We start from the raw sequence: 23,876 nt of genomic DNA, 5'->3' as shown, positions 1-23,876 counted from the left end.
CAACTGGCAGCGCTATACAAGAACATGCTCATATTATTATTATAATTATTATTATTGTTACATAGTTTCGACAGTCATACGTTCCATTACACAATAGAATACACAAATGTGTTAGCAGAGTGGGAATGGTTGTTATATATAAAACACACCATGGCATAAAATGTTAGTAGTAATTAAAGAACACTCAAGAAAATTTCTAGATGCACTCTTTTGCAACATCATTATGTTAATTAAGTGCTTATGCAATATAGGCATAAGGGTATCACATTTTTAATTGTTTGTTAATAAGCGCTGCAAGCAATATAAAATTAGTTCCATATGTAGTATATTAGTCGGTGGCTCCTCCTCACAATCATCTCATATAAAGGTAGACTCTTCTGAAATCATACATTGATCCGATTGTATCTTCCCCGACATCTCTGAAATACAGCAAACACATGATGGTCAAAGATGGCACCTTACTATATATGTATCCGTGACAACGCGTTACACAGCTCTATATGATTGTGTACATACACACGTCAGTCACTTATATGTTAGAACTACAAGTGTACATCATTATGTAATCGAGAATTAAATTAGTAGCAGGCATAACTATGTATATGAAGTTAACGTTGCCTGTATACTGAAAAATGTGCGCGCACATCTTAGTGTGCGCACGCACTTCACGCTTGGGTCGACTAACTGTTAGCGCATGCGCAAAGCAATGCGTACGTTGTGCGTTCAATACATGTTGAAAATAGCATTAACCATTAAATATTTATTTCAAATACAATGAAGGCGAAACTACATTCCTTCTAAACGAGTACATCTGTATTCTTTTTAAACAGACATGTGTGGACAGAAAGCACGGCCGATAACACAATGCTCAAATGCAATATGTGTGACGTCATGTTAAGCCAGCGTGAAGCGCACGCAAACACTCCTCCCACTCAATTAACATTCGGCTAACGCCCAGTGTACGCCCACAAACACTGAGGCGCACGCATGACACAGTGCAGTTACCGTAACTATAACAAAACAACACAGCCAATAGGCTTTGACGCGCGCACGTCGCTTGGGGGCGGGACTTACATCCGTAATCCTTTTTAAGGACGCCTTGGCACATGACAAGGGTCCCACGTCATACGTGGTCGACCCGGTTTGTTTTTTGTAGATGTTGCATGATAACAAAAGAGGTGTGTGTTACAGTTATGGTAACATGTTTATAATATGTTTAAAGGGATAGGAAAGTACATATATTTATTCCGTGAGCAATGTGTACTACTCTTTCAGGTTCTACTATATTGTAATAGGAAACAATGTGTTTGTGATCGCTACATGTTATGCAGTCTGCAATGTTACGCTGTATCCACGCATTTAAAGTCAAAATGGTGGTTACAAAAAAAAAACTTTTAACGCTGAGTCAACGCATAACGATTTTATATTTACCATTCTTGTAGAAGTAACACTTCGTCTGCCTGCAACTGGTCGCTCCAGAAAACCAAGGCATTTGCATCCACGGTTGACCCAAACGATGAATCCTGTATGACACACATCTCCTCCATGAAGCGCTCATAGGAATCGCCACTGCTTTCTTCAAACAATTGGTCCGGAGGTAGGTTCATTTCTTCGGGTACCCATTCGAATGCGTTTGCAGCAAAAACGCTTTGTACAAAATCATAGTAGTTATGTTCTTGTCGAATGTGTGTTTCAGCAATGGCGGGTGCATATATTGCAGCAGGTATGGATTCACACGGAACAGTAGTAGCGGATCCATTGCTATTGGCATTAGGAATAAATATGCCATTTAGCACAATATGTGTGCCGTCTTCCACGGTGAATTGTTTTTTCTTAGCAATCTTCCAAAAACCATACCTTTCTTGTAGCTTATCCTGCACACGTTCAAAACAGTCATTAGTTGATAAAGTGAATCTTACTGAGGATTTAAAATTTCGCGCACGCCCAGGTTCTTGGTAATAAGGATACTTTGCTCTAATCAAATCATAGATTTGTCCCACGTTGGCTTTCTGGTCCGGACTTGACACAATCGCTTCTGCAATCATCAATTTGTACCCCTTGTGTGGATGCATATTTGTCCATAAATCATCAGCCATTGCAGAGTATCAGAAATGATGTGTGCAGTTCTATGTTCTTTGCTCATAATAATGAAATGGTTCAAATGCTAACTATTTTGTGTCTTTCCTTTTCAAGGTCACACAATGTTTCAACTTGTACTCCTTGTTTCAAGCACCAATTGGAGGTCTAGAAATAATTGGTTTCACATTTGTGGTTTCTGATAGCCATTTGACTGACCAACATGTAGCAACCTTTATCTACTTTCTCAAAACATTTGTAGACTTTTAATTAAGAAACATTGTGGGTTGAGGAAAAAAACATTGTCCACTTTATGAAAATAGTGCTTACACAGCCATCTAATGAAATACACACACACCTGCAAAAGTAATTATTTTTTCTCCCCATAAATTTCTGTGTCTATTTGAAAGTCTGGTTAAGTCCCTGTCTGCATCAGAGTTTAAGTACGTGTGTATATGTATATATATATATATATATATATATATATATATATATATATATATATATATATATATATATCATAAATATATATATATATATATATATATATATATATATATATATATATATGTCAGTAAAACCAAACTTTTAATGTGTGTGTATATTACAATATTTAAGGGTTTATATGTAAAGAGGGATTTTTATATTGGTGTGATTTATTTAAAGGTTAAAATAATAGAGGCTTACAAATTGTTATGGCCTATTGCATTGACCTGTAAGAGGGAGGATCTGGTAACCGCGGTCACAGCACTCCACACAACCAACGCTTGGAAAATTCAAAAAACTTTATTAAGCTCCACAGTGAGCATACATAGCACCACTCTGACGCGTTTCATCTATAGAAAGACTTTTTCAAAGAGTGAAGATCCCCACACAGTACCGGATCTTATATAGGAAATGACGTGTACACTAGGCACCTCCCTAATTGGCAAGTTCCTCCCACATCTCAACACAAGGTCAGAGTTGGACGTCATCCTATTAAAGGGACCAGATACATATTACCCACATATATAATACATAATAGACATACATAAACACCCATTACCAGTAAAAAGCTTGGGATTAAAAACAAAGACATTGTAATGCTCACATAGTACATAATCACATAATATATAATTAATAGAACAACACGAATTGCATAATCTATCACATTAGAATCGGACGATGTGGATCAACCGTCTCCTGATGGATTTATAAACAAATAGCATATATCCCTATACACAAAGCATACCATATTCAGATCAGATAACAATATAAATTAAAATGCGATGTGGCAGACATAGTATATACACAAAAAGCCAAACAAGACTTCCTAGACAGGACTTGTTCACACATAGCAATATTCCATAGTTATAAGTATACTGGAGTAATACCCCCACACACTCCCCCATCACTCAGGCAGCCAGGAAGTGTTTAAGTTCCCACTCCTGGTTAATGCCAAGTGGGTGGAGAGTGCGCAAGGTGTATATCCAGTACATTTCACGCCGATTAAGCGTACCCTCCCTGTCTCCTCCCCTCGTATGTGGAGGAACATGTTCAAGGGCCATGAATGAAAAATTCTCAATACCACCCCCACTGCACTTAGAGAAATGTCGGGGCACTGGATGTGTAACATCATTCTTTTTTATTAGGCGAACATGTTCCGCGATGCGTGTTTTTAAAGTTCTTTTTGTGCGGCCAACATACCGCATGGAGCACCCGCACTGTAACAAGTAGATAGTGAAGGTGGTATTGCAATTTAAAAATGTTTTTATAACATGGCTCTTTTTGTTATCATCATACTTTACGGTCTTGGTTTTTACATGCATACCTACACATTGAACAGTTTCCACATTGGAAAAAACCTTTGGGTATCCCCCTTATGTTTGTAAATTCTGATTTTGTTTGGAATAAGCTGGGTGAAAGATGTGACGCCAATGTCTGCGCTTTCCGATATGTAAATTTAGGACCATTTTTTACAAATTTTGTTAGATCTTTATCTAAGGATAAAGTAGCCCAATGTTTCATAATTATGTCACGTATATTCCGTGCTTGGCGACTATATGTGGAAATAAACAACGGACATTCCTCACCATATGCTAAAGGTGGTTTACTTTTTGATCTTTTTTGCTTTCTTGAGAGTACTGGTCTATCCATGGACTCAGCTGACTCAAACGCTTCTTGGATATCTATCTGAGTATATCCTCTTTCCAGAAATCTATTTGTTAGTTCCTTCGATTGTACAATAAAACTTTCATCATTTGTGCACAATCTGCGCAATCTCAGAAATTGCGCTTTGGGAATGCTTTTAACCAGTGACCGTGGGTGACAGCTCTTGGCAGAGAGCAATGTATTCCTGTAATTTGGTTTGCGGAATATTTGTGATTGAATTGTCATGTCATGATCGATGTAGAGGAGGAGATCTAGGGGACAAATGCAGACTCAATAGTGCTGCGGTTCAGGAGACTCGGTACTCAACGGGTTAATACCCAAGTTTCTTATTGCATTGACCTGTCTGGTAAATGTGATTTACCATCAAACAAGGTTTTTTTAAAATTTAGAAGGCCTGTAGTGTTACAACCAATAATATCTCTGTAATGCAGGTGTACACAGAACATATTGATGGCAGTAAGTAGGCCTTGTATGAAACCTATTTAAATGGTGATAAACATGAGTGAATTAAGTAATAAACATTTGTTTTAGGCCAATACTGTTATAGGCTCACAGTTAGTATAGTTCACAAACATTAGGCCTGTATTATTAAAGTACTGTGTTTTCACAAGGAAACATGAAGTGTATGTTTTCAGAAAATACATCTATACCAGTTTAGATAGTACAAAACATATATATATATATATATATATATATATATATATATATATATATATATATATATATATATATATATATACACACACTGTGTGTACATATATCCATACATACTACATATATATTATTATACATTCACAGATATGTTCTTGAAACAAGAACACATAAATGATTAAAGGACAACATTACAATGGGCAAGCAAGGTGAAGGTAAGTAATGTTTTACACTTAATCCTGCTGTACACGGACAAGAAAGATGTTTGCAGTTAAATAGATGTGTGTTTTTAATTGCATGTGAATAATATTAACATGCAATGATTATATCAAGTAACACAACCAAATAAAATGTTTTGCAGGTAAGTCAATGACAGCTTCTCTAAACATAGCAACTGGCTCCTGGTGGACCATTACTGAACAGATGATTAATACATCAATATTAATAACACTATTCATTAATTAGGACTGTTAACATTTCCAAAACTTCACGTGTACAAGAACATACTTGAAAGTTTGGAAACAACAGGTCTTCAGCATACATACAATATTCATTAGATAATCTGAAGTCAACAAAACAAGGCCAAAGACATATTTAGTGAATTATAACATTTATTTATTTTTTTCCTTTTGAGAGCGAGTAACAGGCCTGCTTGTTGTCTTTTGGATTTTCCTTTTTCGTTTACCAACAACTTTAGGCACAACAGAGCCACTTTGAGTGGCCTCTGGCACTTCACGGGCAGGGCTTGTGGCCAGTGACTGTTCACCAACAGGCCTTGTGGGCAGTGACTCACCGACAGGGCTTGTGGGCAGTGACTCACCGACAGGGCTTGTGGGCAGTGACTGTTCACGGACAGGGCTTGTGGGCAGTGACTGTTCACGGACAGGGCTTGTGGGCAGTGACTGTTCACGGACAGGGCTTGTGGGCAGTGACTGTTCACGGACAGGGCTTGTGGGCAGTGACTGTTCACGGACAGGGCTTGTGGCCAGTGACTCACCGACAGGGCTTGTGCCCACTGACACATGTGAGCAAGTTGGTAGACACTGCACAAGTGATGGTTGGTCCGTTTCATGTGTGTCTTTTTTTGTTTGTGTCCAAAAACTGGTCAGTAGTAACTGCTTGTGCTTCTTTGTTTTTGCCGCCTCCTTTGTAGGTGTCCGCTCCAGAATTTCTACAGATGGCAGCGGTAGGATGTTGTCAGGAACATGCACAGAACTTTCTGCTACTTGACCGGTAACATCCCGACCTGGGGAATGAACATCAGATGCATGGGGTGAAAAATGAGCACCATGTAAAGATCCTTCCTGTGATGTGTTGAAGTTGAAATTTGGTACTATAGTCATTCTCAAGTAATTCGCTTGGGTTTGCTGAACAACTAATGCTTCGAATGAGGTGTTGATTTTTTGCAACTATTTAGGCACTTCAATGAAGACTCTGTGGAGATGTGCCAATTGTGATATCGTTTCTTCCCGCAGTGAAATCATCCTTTCCAGCACTGTCATCAGATCAGAATGGCGACGATTTTCTGCTTCCACAATTTTTCCCTCAGAAGCTATTATTGCATCGTATGTGTTAGTTGATGGACGATTTGGCGGTATAACTGTTTCAATGGGAACCTCTTCATGCTCACTTGATTGTATTTCTGTGTCTATGGCGGCATCATCATCATCTTCATCATCATGTTCTACAAATAAATGTAGACATTATTAAATGGCATGTTAATCTCTGCTGTTTTACTATGTGATTATACTGTGTCATAAGTAACACCTAACATGTTTCCAAACGTTTTATAACCTCACATTAAAAACTACCTTGACTTACGAATAATGTTTGGACTCAGTATGAAATATGAATGAATGAAAACTTGCTCTAAACTCAGAACTCCTACATGATAGTTAACATCACTAACACAATACATGTTGCCTTACACTTCATTTTCACTGACACTAAGTAATCCTATTTAAAGAACATGTGCATAACAAATAATGAACATGACAACATAACATATAGAAGTGCACATATTATATGGCCACCAACTGATACACTCACCTTTTAGGTGTGTTGAGCTGCATGACCCAGGTGAAGACACTTGTTCCGTCTCAGGTGACACATGTCCTCCAGGGGCAACTATATATAACAATACCATTAGTTGTACATTTACATGTGTAAATATTGAACAAACAGTTATTGTATGTTCTGTATTTATGAGTACCTAACAGCATCAGTTCCTTAACCGAAAATATGTGTGTGAAAGTGAACATAAATAGTTGTAATAACAATGTACATGCCTGTGTACTTAGAACTTTTGAGTTCCCTAACATACAACATACTATGTTTCTGCAGTAATGCGTGAGGATAAATTGATTAAATTTGTACATAAAAATCATATGTTGTGTAGTCATATCAGTATCATAATGTACATAACTATCATGAGATGAACATTCACAATGGTTATCATGAAGGTGGTCATATTGCAAAAAGTTTTGTTTTTGGTACAGGATATGTGTGGTACATTAATATAAGATGTGGCACACCTGAATGTGGCTGTCACTCAACAAGACAACACATGCAGTGTGTGATAATGTGTCGTTGATAGCAGTTCAACTATAGATATGAGTGAACTAATGTGTGACGTACGGTTTGATAACTAATGACTTGTTGGGGCATTTAGTACCTAGAGTTAAGCTTTCAAATGAGTGTGATTAACTTCAGTTTTGCTAGTCAGGTTGTAAGAACGGTATTCCCTTCCCCAAAAACCCTAATCAGCCAGACCTTTCAATTACTTCAAACAGGTGAAAATGGTGTGAACTAAGTTGACCCTAAGATGACCCTGTAATTTGGGTGTGTGCTGAACCCACCCCCTCTGTTGACGTGTATGCTGTGATGACATATTCATTGCAGCTGCTTTAACACAATGGTAGAAGAGCTAAATAGTCGTCTGCAGTGTTTAAGTTATGAACACAATGACATAACATATGCTACATGTGCCTCATTATGCTGTCTGTATTATGACATAAAGCAAAAATGGACCTTTTCATAAACAACTATACATGTGTTAGTGCAAGTGATGTTTGTAGGGCGTTGCATGCAATATATTTGATGCATGCTTAGAATAGGCAGTAATGTCGTGTTTGTAGGAGTAAAATAAATAAAATACACAATAATATTATACATATTTATGTTCTGTACCTGTAGCTAGTAATAATTTCTCATTAGCATGTGTTACACATGTGTACTACCCTGTTGTTCCCCATCCTCGCCCACCATCAATTGCTTCCACTGCAGCAATGCATTTTGGGAATTCACATGTAAATGACCACGCAATGGCACGTGCTATATTAGTTACTGCTTTTAGTAGGACTACAACATATATGTCTATTTTGAGATAAATATATATACTGAATCAGACATATACATATATAGATGCAGGTATGTTTATATTGTGAAGAAAGTATAAAAAGCAGCGGAAATATGCAAAATAACTGTAAGCAACGGCACGCCTAGTACAGTATTTTTCTCACCTGGTGGAAATTGTGAGGGATAAATTCCAATGTCACGGTCACCGGCCAAGCCCTCCACGACGACGGGAAGTAATTTTCCCCGAAGCAGCTCCTCCAATGGAGTTAATATCAGACGTTGTGGTGTCGAGCCACCTCCAGTGCCAGAAGCATGCACGCGTTGGTCTTGTATTTTCTTTTTCAATTTTGACCGAATATCGTCAAATCTTTTGCGACAATTCAGCTTGTCCCTGACACGATTCCCACACGCATTGACACCAATTAGTATTGTGTCCCACATTTCTTTTTTGCTTGATGAACTTGTCCGCGCTTGAAATAGAAACAAAATATATGACGTTAATTCCTAATAATAGAAGCACCAGTTTCCTACACTGCTAGCTGTTCCAAGAGATAGCAAACATGCTGTTTTAGGTGTAATATGTGAAGCACATGAGCATTCACTACTAAACCTAGACATGTAAGCAAGCTTGCATTCATATTGTAAGCAGTTATGGCAAATTGAACGCCTGTGTTTAGTTGTCCTTGTAACGCATGATAAAAAGCTGTGTTTCCACAATAATTAACATAGACAGATATTCTGTACCCATATTTGCATATGAACAAAACTCACATGACCTAGGATCACATGTATTTGAAGAATAAATGGAAAGGTACACTTACCTACTAAATGTCCATAGAGACTGTCATAGTGCTCCAGAATCCCAGTGACAAGAGCCCTATTTTCCTGGTCATTGAAGCGAGGATTACGTGGCTTCTCCACACGTTTCTTCCGAGCAGGTTTAGGCTCAGAGCTTGGCTGGTGCTGACTGGACTCTCCTTGTTCCAATGGAAGAGACTCCAAAAGCTGGTCACCAGCAAGCACGCTGGTGCAACTGACACCCCATCAGCAACTGAGCCACCAGCAGCACTCCCACTCCCAGCAACAGCACTCATACTCCTAGCACCAGCACTCCCACTCCCAGCAACAGCACTCGCACTCCTAGCACCAGCACTCCCACTCCCAGCAACAGCACTCGCACTCCTAGCACCAGCACTCCCACTCCCAGCAACAGCACTCGCACTCCTAGCACCAGCACTCCCACTCCCAGCAACAGCACTCACACTCCCAGCAACAGCACTCACACTCCCAGCAACAACACTCGCAGCAACAGCACTCGCACTCCCAGCAACAGCACTCGCACTCCTAGCAACATCACTCCCCTGAACAGTATGTTCACTCTGACGCGTACTCGCATGAGTAGCACTACCACTCCCACCAGCATCACTCTTCCCACGCTTTGCGGGCATACTTACAGCACTCACAAAAAACAGAAAACAAATGTACAGCCAATCACACGAAACACTTCCACATATAAAACAAGACAAAGATGTAAACAAAACAACAAAGGACAAAGCTCTCACAATACACAACAAGTCTCTCAGTCAATATGCAAATATTAAATCGCCCAGCTCTGTGCGTCTCTCTCTCACTCCCAACAACACAGAGAATGATTAACAGTACACGTTGCCTTTAAATATGGCGCGCTATCCAATACATGCTTGCTTCGCCTGATTCAGCAAGATTTTTGATTGGCCAACCTAACAGCACCCCGCCACGCACGCCGATACACCTGTGTGTGATCGGCAAATCATCGTGAGAGTGGGCGGATTTGTTATCGGTTTCATTTTGAAGACATTCGGCACTTACTGCATACGGAGAGGGAAAATCGCCAATAACATGACTAATCGGTAAGCTTGCCGATTTCACATAATCGACGCTTACTGCATGAGGCCCTAAATCTATTATCTATTATGGAGCATGCGCAGTTAATATCCTGCCGTGTGTATCACTTACTAACAGTGCAGGAAAAACGCTATCACGTATAGCTTGCGTTTTGAAGCTGCATACTCACAAACTAAATTGATATCACTTTTCCAGTTTCACAATCAGATGTACTTCGTTGGCAATCTTATAGATTTCATTAGTATATTTATAATGAGCAATAGATCTGCCTTACTTTAGGCAAAGGGCATTGTACCCGTACATAGGCGTTTCTAAATGTGTATTCTCTACCTACTACGGAAGATGCGCAGTTAACAGCTCCTCACGATTTCTACCATTGTTCAGGGAAACGTCCATAAGATTTGCTTATATCCCGAATTTAGTATACTTACACAGTTTTTTGAACACACGTTCACCACAGTATACTCACCAAGAGAACCTCCACTGTCATTACATAGGTATTTATCCTAATAAGCACCTACCACCAAGATGGGCACATTTTCATAGGATTCATTATATACTCTGTGAATCTCTCTGGTACACGCTGTTCTCATGATACCTCCATAGGAGACTTACATCTCCATTTAACAGCACTACCTGGCTACTAGATACACTGTACATCAATACAGCGTATATTGATACTGAGTAACTTTAGCTATTAGACGTATACCCTATTAGAGGGTGTACACCGTTTTTAATTATAATTGAATCAATAAACTGTTTTTATATATACATTTTATTCACCTCTGACCATATTATTATATAAAGGTCTGCAGTGCGCCTACATCAGGGATCTTCTGCACCTCCTCTAGGTACACCTTTATGATTATATCTGCCACTTTCCCTAGGCAGCACGCACTTACCATCAAGGGGTGTGAGCAAGGTCTCTTTGCATAGTATTTTGCCCATATCCGCAGGTTCTCTATCCTGTTTTCTACCTTTGCTCCCCCTTCCACTTATTGAGTGCTCAAGACCATCTTAAGAAGATGGCAGGTTTCCTGTCCAGAACCATGGACTTCAATGACTGGGAAGCCGACTCAGAGAACATTTTCTCTGTTACACAGACTATACAAGAAGAACCAACTGTTAATAAAATCAAGCTTTACTTTCAGAACATGGAAAGACTATACAAAAAACAATCCCGCCTATGGTGGGAGGTATGCAGTTTACAAAAATACGAAAAAAATAAAATGATACCAAGAGGCCTTAGGGTTAATCTCTCACCGTCATATCACAACCAACAGGATACATTTATTAAAAAATGGGATGAAATAATAAGCAAGTGCTCACATTACCTCATGAACTTATTAATAGACAACGAGTTAATAGAACTCTAAAAGGTCAATTTTGAAGTGGAAAAATATAAAAAGGAAGCAGTACAATGGAAAGACTCTTCTAGCTTTGAGAAGTATGAGAACATACTCCAAAAGACAACTGACCAGTATGTGAAGGGAATCAAAGAGAGGAAACATAATAAATATCTCAGAGACAGTGGTGATTTTGCCAAGGGAATAATTTATAAACACCATTTTCTGGCAGATAAACCAAAAGTACAAGAACATAGTGATTCATCCACAGATTGGGACATGTCAGAAACCGATGAAACCAGTACTTATCAAAATAAAATAACAACACGGTCAAAAGCTAATAAAGATAAAACTACCACACAGGCAGAACCGCATTTTTTAGACTTGGCCCAGTAAGGGACGGACTATGGTCCCGAAAGACACAGAGAGGAGGGATACTGGAGAGGAAGATGGTCCAACTATCGGAGACAAAGGAGAAGGAGACGCTAAACACAACTAGTACTGTTAACAATATGGGAAAAGTCATTAATCTTTCTAATGTAACTTTAACAGAAGCACAAATGACTCTTTTGGAGAAAGGTCTCTCTTATGTCCCTATGAGCAGATTCGATTTGTTTGAAGCAGTTAAAGATATTAATCTTTTTGCTAGAAAAATGCTTCTGCATAAGTACTTCAAACGAAGAGAAAGAAACACCACATCAAATGACCTTGATGAACTATTTAACACACAAGATCAAGAACTCCTTACGAATCTGATAGATCTCCTCGAAGATGGGGAAAAAGATCCAGGAGACGGTCCCCATACCACCCTTAAACCCCAAAGCCGTTTCACGCCACACCAAGATACGTGCTCAAACATCTCCACTTTCCTCGATCTAGTAACAAAGACTTAGAGGAACAAAAAGTGAAAAAAAACAGAAACAATCTCAGTCTACTGGAACAAACAGCATTAAAAGAGATTAAAAATATGAATGACATCACAATAAAACCAGCTGACAAAGGCGGCAATTTAGTGATACTTAAAATGGAGGACTACCTTGCAGAAAATTTAAGACTGCTAAAAGACAAACAATGTTACAGGGTTCTTGATAGAGATCCCACCAAGATATTCCAAAAAGCGTTGGAAACCATCTTAGAAAAAGGCATGACAACAAAGGTCATAACAAAAAAAGAACGAGATTTCATGACCAATAAACAACCCATCATAGCCACATTCTACAGTATCCCCAAAATTCATAAAAACATCCAGAAACCACCAGGGAGACCGATAGTTTCAGGGATCGGCTCCCTCACTGAAAATTCTAGTGAATACATTGATCAAGTACTCAGGAAATTTGTAACAGCTTTACAATCCTTTGTACAAGACACTAAAGATGTTTTAAACAGGATAGAGGGAATACAGACTCAGAAAGAAACTTTACTTGTCAGCTTTGATGTCGAATCCCTCTATACGAGTATCAAAAATGAAATAGGTCTACGAGCAGTCAGACATTTTCTATCCTCACGTAGTCGCCTTTTCTCTGAACACAATGCCTTTGTTCTAGAACTTTTAGAATACATATTACAACACAACTATTTCCTCTTCGATTCCAAACACTACCTCCAAATACAAGGCACAGCTATGGGGACTACGTGTGCCCCCACATACACCAACCTTTACCTGGGATGGTGGGAGGAGGTAAGCGTATTTTCAGAAGGCATGTCTCTATATACTGACCACATTGACCTGTGGATCAGATATATAGATGACATTATGTTGCTCTGGAATGGCACCAGGAAAGAATTAGATATCTTTTTAAATCTCTTAAATTCCAATGAGCACAATCTCAAACTCACCTCAGAGATAAGTGCCACCAGCATTACCTTTCTTGACCTCCGCATTACCAAAACTGAAGAAGGATATCTTTCCACCAGCAATTACAAGAAAAAAACTGCCACAAACAGTTATCTGAGAGCCGACAGCTTTCATCCCAAACCACTTATTAGGGGTATTCCCACAGGACAGTACTTACGTATCAGAAGGAATTGTTCCGACATACAAACCTTCAAGACTCAAAGCAAAGAGATGAGGGACACTTTCCTAAATAGGGGTTACTCCAAACGCCAACTCAAAACTGCATACCATAGAGCCATTAATACTCCTCGGGATGATCTCATTAAAAACAAATCAAAAGAAGAAGCAAAGAAGGAAATAAGGTGCATTACCACATATCATAATCAGTGGAAAGACATTAATAAAATACTTACCAAACATTGGCACATACTGACATGTGATGATGACCTTAGATTGGTCCTTAAAAATCAACCTTCAGTTGTATGGAGACGAGCGAACAATATCAGAGATCATCTGGTACACAGTCACTTTACTGCCAAAAACAAAAAAAGCCAAACATGGCTGAGTATTAAAGGATTTTATAAATGCCACGGCTGCAAAGCGTGCGAATTTATGAAAGAAAGTAAAACTTTCACTAATACAGGAGAGAACAAAACCTTCACTGTTAAACAATTCATTAATTTCAAAAGCACGGGGATAATCTATCTTATCACATGTTCATGTGGAATGAAATATGTGGGCAAAACTAAAAGGGAACTCAGAAGATGTGTATTAGAACACATTGGATCTATTAGAAATTCTATAGATACCCCTGTCTCCCGACATGTTCGAGAAAAGCACGCTGGAAACATCAAAACTCTGACATTCGAAGGTATTGACCATATACACCCCAGTGTCCGCAAAGGCAATTGGGACAAAAAGCTTTTGCAGTGTGAAGCCAGATGGATATATATGTTACACACCCAGTATCCATCTGGCATCAACGAAGGGTTCATGTTCACCTCCTTCCTTTGAATCTTATGACGTCAACAGTCACAGACCAACACTGTTCTTCTTTTCTAGCCTTGCACACTTAGTCAGTACTGTATGTACTTCATACAGCAAAAACAAGGGTCAGAACGTTTTAAAACCTAACAGGTCTAATTAGGTGCAGTACCTACGCACCACCACTAACTCCTTCAGCATAATTGGCATCCTCCGGTTACCATGGCACCCACCGGGTATAAAGGGGCCGACAGGGACGCAGACACGCCCACCCCGGAAGAAGTTGCAGATAGCGACGAAACATGCCGCATGTCGGGTCTTAGCCGATTATCACTGCTAAAAGTCTTATAGTTTAATAGTTACTCAGTTCATGTGCCAGTCTCAGACCGTTGTTGAGACAATCTATTCTTAGACTCTAGACGTTATAATCATCTGTGTCCACTGTCAATATCTCGGTGACCTTCTGAGATATCAGGGTTTTCGCAACAGACAGCTGACCTGCCTTTTTAAAGGCAGAGGATACAACACTACCGAGCAGGGCTCATCCACTGCAATAACAGACTTACCATATGTACACTCACCACAGAGCATACGCTGTTAATGAGCTCATGACGCAGTCCATTCACGTTAGCATTATACTCAGTCTCACGAACATGTCCTGTATCGCGCTTGTAATAACTTGTACATACCTGATATACTAACATCACTGTATTCATATGACCACGTGAAAACTCACTACGTTTGCAGCAGGCAGCAGACCTGCCCGCCTGAAGTTCCACTCATTGAGTTTCAAGAACAGACCTTCACTAAATCTATTATCTATTACAGAGCATGCGCAGTTAATATCCTGCCATGTGTATCACTTACTAACAGTGCAGGAAAAACGCTATCATGTATAGCTTGCGTTTTGAAGCTGCATACTCACACACTAAATTGATATCACTTTTCCAGTTTCACAATCAGATGTACTTCGTTGGCAATCTTATAGATTTCATTAGTATATTTATAACGAGCAATAGATCTGCCTTACTTTAGGCAAAGGGCATTGTACCCGTATATAGGCGTTTCTAAATGTGTATTCTCTACCTACTATGGAAGATGCGCAGTTAACAGCTCCTCACGATTTCTACCATTGTTCAGGGAAACGTCCATAAGATTTGCTTATTTCCCGAATTTAGTATACTTCCACAGTTTTTTGAACACACGTTCACCACAGTATACTCACCAAGAGAACCTCCATTGTCATTACATAGGTATTTATCCTAATAAGAACCTACCACCAAGATGGGCACATTTACATAGTATTCATTATATACTCTGTGAATCTCTCTGGTACACGCTGTTCTCATGATACCTCCATAGGAGATTAATTATAATTGAATCAATAAACTGTTTTTATATATACATTTTATTCACCTCTGACCATATTATTATATAAAGGTCTGCAGTGCGCCTACATCAGGGATCTTCTGCACCTCCTCTAGGTACACCTTTATGATTATATCTGCCACTTTCCCTAGGCAGCACGCACTTACTATCAAGGGGTGTGAGCAAGGTCTCTTTGCATAGTATATTGTTTTATGACTGCAAAACTATTTTACTCTAAATATTTTGACAATAATATTAATATACAATAATTATATACAATCGCAGATACAATAGATATGCAATATTCAAAACACGGTTGGACATCTTTTTAGAAAAGAAAGGTATACAGGGATATACCAAATAAGTAAACATGGGAAGGATGTTGATCCAGGGAGTAATCTGATTACCAATAATTGGAGTCAGGAAGGAATTTATTTTTCCCCGCATGAGATATCATTGGATGATATGTCACTGAGGTTTTTTGTTTGCCTTCCTCTGGATCAATATAGTGTAAGTACAGATATAGGATAAAGTATCGGTCGTCTAAATTTAGCATAGGTTGAACTTGATGGACATATGTTTTTTTTCAACCTCGTCTACTATGTACAGTGGTGTGAAAAAGAAAGTACACCCTCTTTGAATTCTATGGTTTTACATATCAGGACATAATAACAATCATCTGTTCCTTAGCAGGTCTTAAAATTATATAAACAACAACACATGACATATTACACCGTGTCATGATTTAACAAAAATAAAGCCAAAATGGAGAAGCCATGTGTGAAAAACTAAGTATACCTTATGATTCAATAGCTTGTAGAACCACCTTTAGCAGCAATAACTTGAAGTAATCGTTTTCTCTATGACTTTATCAGTCTCTCAAATCACTGTGGAGGAATTATGGCCCACTCTTCTTTACAACATTGCTTCAGTTCATTGAGGTTTATGGACATTTATTTATGCACAGCTCTCTTAAGGTCCAGCCACAGCATTTCAATCGGGTTGAGGTCTGAACTTTGACTGGGCCATTGCAACACCTTGATTCTTTTCTTTTTCAGCCATTCTGTTGTAGATTTGCTGGTGTGCTTGGGATCATTGTCCTGTTGCATGACCCAATTTCAGCCAAGCTTTAGCTGTCGGACAGATGGCCTCACATTTGTTTCTAGAATACTTTGGTATAGAGAGGAGTTCATGGTCGACTCCATGACTGCAAAGTTCCCAGGTCCTGTGGCTGCAAAACAAGCCCAAATAATCACCCCTCCACCACCGTGCTTGACAGTTAGTATGAGGTGTTTGTCCTGATATGCTGTGTTTGGTTTTCGCTAAACGTGGCACTGTGCATTATGGCCTAACATCTCCACTTTGGTCTCGTCTGTCCAAAGGACATTGTTCCAGAAGTCTTGTGGTTTTTCAGATGCAACTTTGCAAACCTAAGCCGTGCTGCCATGTTCTTTTTAGAGAGAAGAGGCTTTCTCCTGGCAACCCTTCCAAACAATCCATACTTGTTCAGTCTTTTTCTAATTGTACTGTCATGAACTTTAACATTTAACATGCTAACTGAAGCCTGTAGAGTCTGAGATGTAACTCTTGCGTTTTTTGCAATTTCTTTGAGCATTTCACGGTCTGACCTTGGGGTGAATTTGCTGGGACCTCCACTCCTGGGAAGATTGGGAACTGTCTTGAATGTTTTCCACTTTTGAATAATTTTTCTCACTGTAGAATGGTGGACTTTATAGTGTTTGAAAATGGCCTTATAACCCTTCCCAGATTGATGGGCAGCAACAATTGCTTCTCTAAGAACATTGCTGATGTCTTTCCTCCTTGGCATTGTGTTAACACACACCTGAATGCTCCAGACCAGCAAACTGCTAAAACCGGCTTTTATAGAGGTGATCACACTTGCTGATGATCAATTAATCAAGGGCATTTGATTAGCAGCACCTGTCTGTTACTTAGCATCATAATTCCTATGGAAGCAGTAAGGGTGTATTTAGTTTTTCACACATAGCTTCTCTATTTTGACTATATTTTTGTTAAATAAATCATGACACGGTTTAATATGTCATGTGTTGCTGTTCATCTGAGGTTGTATTTACCTAATTTTAAGACCTGCTAAGGAACAGATGATTGTTATTATGTCCTGATATGTAAAACCATAGAATTCAAAGATGTACTTTCTTTTTCACACTACTGTAACTACTGTAATGTATGTAACTATGTAATATTTATTTGACAACACTATCATTGATAAGTGTGAATTTCTCCCATAGCTTGTATTGTATAGTACAGTAACAATGCCATTTTGGTGAGCTAATTATTTCATATTGTTGACACAGCAACAGTAGTATCATAAATATTGTGTACTAGACATACAATTTTATTTCAAAAGTTCACAACAAAATATGGCAATATTTTTGTGAAAAAATTAGTTTTAACTGTAATCTTTGCAAAACATTCTCCAAGCTTTTAAAATCAATGTAAACTGCAAATTCCAACACAAATGTCATTGGTCATGTGGTCCTTTAAATACTGTCATTTTAACACAAATCTGTCTAATGTTTCAAAATATATCAGTAATCTGGGAAAAATATTGCATCTCACCAGATCTTCACCCAGTGACAGGGCTGCTTGTAAAATTGTGTGTAGAGTAAAGTGCATATTTGTTTTCTTGCAATTAGTGCACCACTTGTGTCTGTCTTTTCTGTTTCTTTTTTCTTTTTACTGGGCTCAGTAGAGCTTTTCTCTATTTTTCCATAAACTTTACTAACTTTTCATGTGGTGTCCTGAAGGCAGTCAAATGAATGCAGGAATGGTTTATTTGCTGCACAGTCTTAATGTATTTTACACATGCAGGCAGTTCTAGCAGGAATGAAGGGGGGTTAATTTTTAATGGCCAGGTATAATAAATATAGACAAATCCTTACCTGAACTATAGCAGGATTTGTTAAGGTGGCTTGTTGTGGGATGTTGCTTGGGCAGAATCTGTGAAAAGGAAAGGGTGTTTCCTTCCTGCAATACCGTATATGGTGGATTATACCATTGTATGGGGTTTAAAGTAAGGCAGGTGATACTCAATTTCAGTAACTTCTTATTTTGCAACGTGCAGTTGATATTTATGATATTTACTTTTCTTTTGCTGTAGAAAATTGTATATGTGATGCCAAGTTTATTATGTTTTCTAATTTGTGTATGTTTTGGAAATGTTTCCCCTGTGTGGTTAGCTGAACTTGGTTTGGTCCTAAATGAAGCAGGTGTCTGATGCTATTTAAGGAGGGAGAAGGGGAAGGTGAAGGTTGTACTTCACTGCCAGGCTCATTCTCTCCAGGATCTGCTGCGCCTGCTTCCTTAAAGAGCTGGTACATAGAAATCCATCTGTACAAACTGTCATGGTAATAAACCTGTCCTGGTTTAGCAACGAATACTTGTCACTGTCTGACTTCCTGACTTTTTTTTTTATATGAACGCAACCTCTGACAATCGGGCAACAAGAAATGTTGCAGAATGCAACATTAACGTGAACATTTAGAAACATTTGCAAATCAGATTTGAAGAAATTAACCCAGCTTCCCTGTGAACGAATAAGCTATTTATTAAAGAATATTTGTATGTTTACTCCTTTCATGGTAAGAAAGCGCACAGTAGAATGACAGGAATACATTTGTTCAAATGTCTTAAAATTTGATTTGTAAAAAGATTTGCGGTCATCCTTCAAATTTTCCTATTTTGAGCCAATTTTCCCAAATGTTCCCATCGCTCGGGAATGGGAGAGTAGAGATAAGTACAACATGATCTCCAGAATAATGAGAAATGTAATGGCTTTCGCCGGTATTTGGTAAAAGTAGCAGTATACAGTAGTATAAAGGACCATGTGACCTGCTTGACGTCTGTGCAATGTACACTGACTTTAAACGCTGGGTTAATTTAGCATTTTTGTGTTTGGGAATTTTGCTAAATTTTTAGCAAAACAATACAGCAGATTTTGTTTAATTTGTCCATTTCTGTCAAAATATTCCACATATTTAGACAGATATCTGTCAGTAAGAAACTGTGGTAATGATAATTTGATAAATATTACTGTATACAGTATGGGGTAATTTTACTGTATATCGTTATCCACCGAAGTGGCATTTTGGGACATTTTCACCCGTAAATCACCTTGTGTCAAGTGGGAAGCTGGACTGAAAATTGGCTGACCGGCCACTTTGGTTGATATTGAATAAGCCCTAGAATTGGAACTGTATTTTAGTGGGGCTCAAAATCTTCCAAACCAAAAGGAAGATGGCTTATTTTTTCAGGAAACAGTTTATTCATTAGGTTCTCCAACAATTATTTGTCCTCTTCTAGCTCGGAAAGATTTAATCTCCACTCACAGATATAGCACAACTTTTGGTTTATCGCTGTGGTTGGGTCCGAATCATAAGCATGGACCTCCCACAGGGATGTGGTGGCCGGCACTATCTCCTGGGCCACATGTTGAAGCTTTGTAAGCCGCGGCTCCAGAGGCAGTGCAGTAAGTCCGGCTACATCTGTCCAATCAAGAGCTGAAATCTTTTTGCGTCCAGGGAAATAACATTGTCCTAGTTCCTAATCTACTTTCATGACAAACAGAATGGGTCAATCCAGTTTTTGGGAGTACGGGATGGGATACAGTTTATCCGTCCTTATCCCCTTTCAAACAAAATGCTTTACTAGGTTTACGAGACACCCTAACCAGTGTGTCACTAGAATGGGTCCATTGACATGTTTAAAAAAAAATCTGATTCATTCTTTAATGGTTTGTCATACGGCCATTTCATTTTGAAATGATGCCGATAAATCAACAGGCACCAGTTCTTTTCATTGGGATAAAACAGCATTGAATTCACTCTTTATCCTCTCTGGCAACCTGCTTTTCTGTTAAGGACTATATTCAGCACAGTGGATGTATTGTCCCTTCTTACTTCTATAGTCTAATGACAGGCTGCTGCAGGTGCCAATCAATCTCTTTTGTTCCCACATGGGCCAGCTATAGTCTGTCTCTACATACTTGTTCATTTTCTAAATTGCTCAGAGCTAGCATGGTCCAGTCTTTGTTTCTGCACCGTATAAACTAAGCTACAAAGCAAGCAGTAGATGGGATTATTTTCTATTCAAATATCCACCATAGCGAAAAATAATATTGTGTAGTGGAGAGCCTAGTTCTGTATATAATTGGTGCACAACTACAGTACTTCCAGCAGCTTACCAGTATTTCTATAAATAAACCCATATAATTGTGGGTAGTAGGGCACTCCTAACTTATTCCATGTTAATAATTCATCTTTATTCAATGGAAGTTCCTCTGTCAAGAGATGGCAAGACTCCATAACAATTTATTTATGATCTTCTCTAAAAACAGACCAAGCCAGATGATAAATGAATACATGTTTATGAAATCTTGGCCTCTCAGGATGTTCACCTGTGGAACAGATCTTCAAATGAATAAAGAGGATTAATGACCATGGAATATGTATAGTACGTTAAGAGTGACCAAGTACCTATCATTTTATGGGAATTTTACTATTCATACAGTATGGCTACCCACAAATAGTATTAATACAATGAGTCTATAATACAGATTACATAGTCATATATCTAGTTTATATAACACACATCTGCTTCTAACTCATTCACATTCATCAACATACAGAAATGTACATGTTTGAACAAGGTACCAGTAAATATAAACAGAATGCTGATCATGCAGTGCATGCTATGTGAATGCACTGCACTCATTTCTGTGCACAGGAAATTAAACTGTGTCTGAAATCTGGTGCGAATTTTTAGGCCGCATCCATGCTGATCGCGACCGCGCACCGCAATCAAATTGCCCTGCATCTATGAGGCTGTCTTTAGAGTGCGTGACCAGAAGCACCGGTGCTCGCAATGCATAAGGAATCAAATACATTTGTTTCCTCGTGTGACGGCCCGGTCCCGTGAGCGGTTCGCCCAATGAGGGCATACCTGCTGCATGAGGTCATGGCCACGCCCACAACACGCCACCCTCGTTTCGTCCAACTGCAGGGCACACATAGCTCCAGCTACAGGAAAGTGTGAATCCCCTCGCACGGTCGCGCACGTGCACGGACACACCATGGACTCAGCATTATAAGCTAGAAAGTGACACTACCTTAAACTTGGCAGCGGTGCACAGTTTGATATACAGATGTAGCAGACCTTGCTGTGTCTGGCACCGGGGCAAGCTTCGTGGCTGCCACTGTGGCCGCCCAAGCACTGAGTGATTATCACTGTACGGATGTCCAATCTGGAAGAATGGATTTGCTGCAGTGATGTCTCTCTGTCTGCAGCCGTCTCTCTGTCTGCAGCCGTCTCTCTGTCTGCAGCTGTCTCTCTGTCTGCAGCCGTCTCTCTGTCTGCAACTGTCTCTCTGTCTGCAGCCATCTCTCTGTCTGCAGCCATTTGTCTGTCTGCAACCGCCTCTCTGTCTGTCTGCAGCCATCTCTCTGTCTGCAGTCGTCTCTGTCTCTGTCCCTGTTTGCAGCATCTTACCGCAGTACTAAGATGGAGGGGGAGAGGGTTTAGAACTATATTCAGTCGTCTATATCGTCTATGGGGCTGGACAGAAGATGTAACACTGTCCAGCTCCTTTTTAAGATGTAGATGACTGAATATGGTCATATAGCCTCCCTCTCATGGTGTAGAGACCTATATTTGGATATCTACATCAGCCAGGGGGTTGACGTAGGAAGCCCTGCATCATGCCTTCAGTGCTGCTGGAAGATGCTGCAGACAGGGGCAGAGACGGAGAGGCGGCTGCAGACGAGAGATGGCTGTGCAGCACTTCTAAAAGGTTAGTACTGTATCAGTTTTCTCTCCCAGCTGATGGCCCACTGCAGTCGCGCATGAACGTGGCACCGAAAACAGTAAGCTTTGCTACATCTGTACACTAAGCTCAGTTAAATCTGGGCAGATAGCAAAAAAAATAACTAAATGACCTCACTTATGAAAATAAAAAAAGATAAGTATTTAACTATATAATTTGTCATGTTGGATGTAGCACTGGGACTTTGTGTCTTTTGTTATATACATGAGGTCACAATCTCAGTAACGCACCTTTTTGACACTAATATATATGGTGTGTTGGGTTTGTGTTCTGAACTTACAGGGGCTGTGTGTGTTTGCAAATAACATTAGGTTACTTAAAATAGTAACAGGCGTTATTTTCTCTGAGTTGGACTTATATCAACAAAGTTAATGTTAATGGTCATTGTTTATCTCATGAGCAGAGGCTTAAAATCAGGTTACGTTAACACTACCTGGCATTAGCTTCAAATAACATGGCATTAATCTTGTCTTACCTAAAGGAGGTGTGAGAGAGAGCGCGGGTCAGGGTCTCAATGGTAGTAACGTCACCTTTAGGTAAGAGCTAAATACCCTAACGTTATATCCCTGCGTTACCCTGAAATGGCCTTTAGTGGATATGCGATGCGGGGAGAACGTCCCTTTTGCATATCTTTAGTAGTAATGGTCAGAAAAATGTAACCATACATTATTTTAAGGCGTAAAACTGGATTAACGTTAGGTTATTCCCTTTAGTGGATAAGTGTTGCTAATAGTAATGTTAATTTATGTTAGCTTTCCGCTAAGTGGCCTAACAGAGCTTAGTGTATCTGAGCCCAAGAGATTTCATTGTTTCCTTTCACACAAACAACTGTCTGAAAATGTTAACCATTGATCCATGAAATCCCAATAACTCATCTGCAATGTTTGCTACTGAAGTGTGCTTATAATGCTGTATCTTCAACCTCATCAAAATCTTCATCGTCTCGCCTGCGCATGCATGCAACTCATAATAACGCCAAAAAGGCCAGGCTTACAAACAGAATGATGTGAGTTAGGGAAAACTTGTAATGAAAGCGTCGGAATAATAACACTGTAGAAAAACATGGGAGAGGTGTAGAACAAATGAAAATACAGAACAAAGCCCTCACGTCACATGGGCTTGTGCAAAGAAATGGTTATTTAATCAACAAACACTGTTTGGTGTTTCGGTCCTTACCCAGAGTCCCTCACATAGACGGGCGAAATGTCCCGGGTTAGGATGAAACGGCGACCAGTGTTTATTAAATAGCAATTTCATTGCACGTCCACGTGACGGGAAGGCTTTTTTCTCTATTTCCATAAGTACAACGCCGCTTCTGTTGGATCTGTGCCCCAGTTAGGACCCATGGCCATGCTACTTTTTT

Source organism: Ascaphus truei, chromosome 10 (assembly GCF_040206685.1).
Source record: "Ascaphus truei isolate aAscTru1 chromosome 10, aAscTru1.hap1, whole genome shotgun sequence".
Taxonomy (NCBI): domain Eukaryota; kingdom Metazoa; phylum Chordata; class Amphibia; order Anura; family Ascaphidae; genus Ascaphus; species Ascaphus truei.
Note: the sequence above shows the minus strand (reverse complement) of the source record.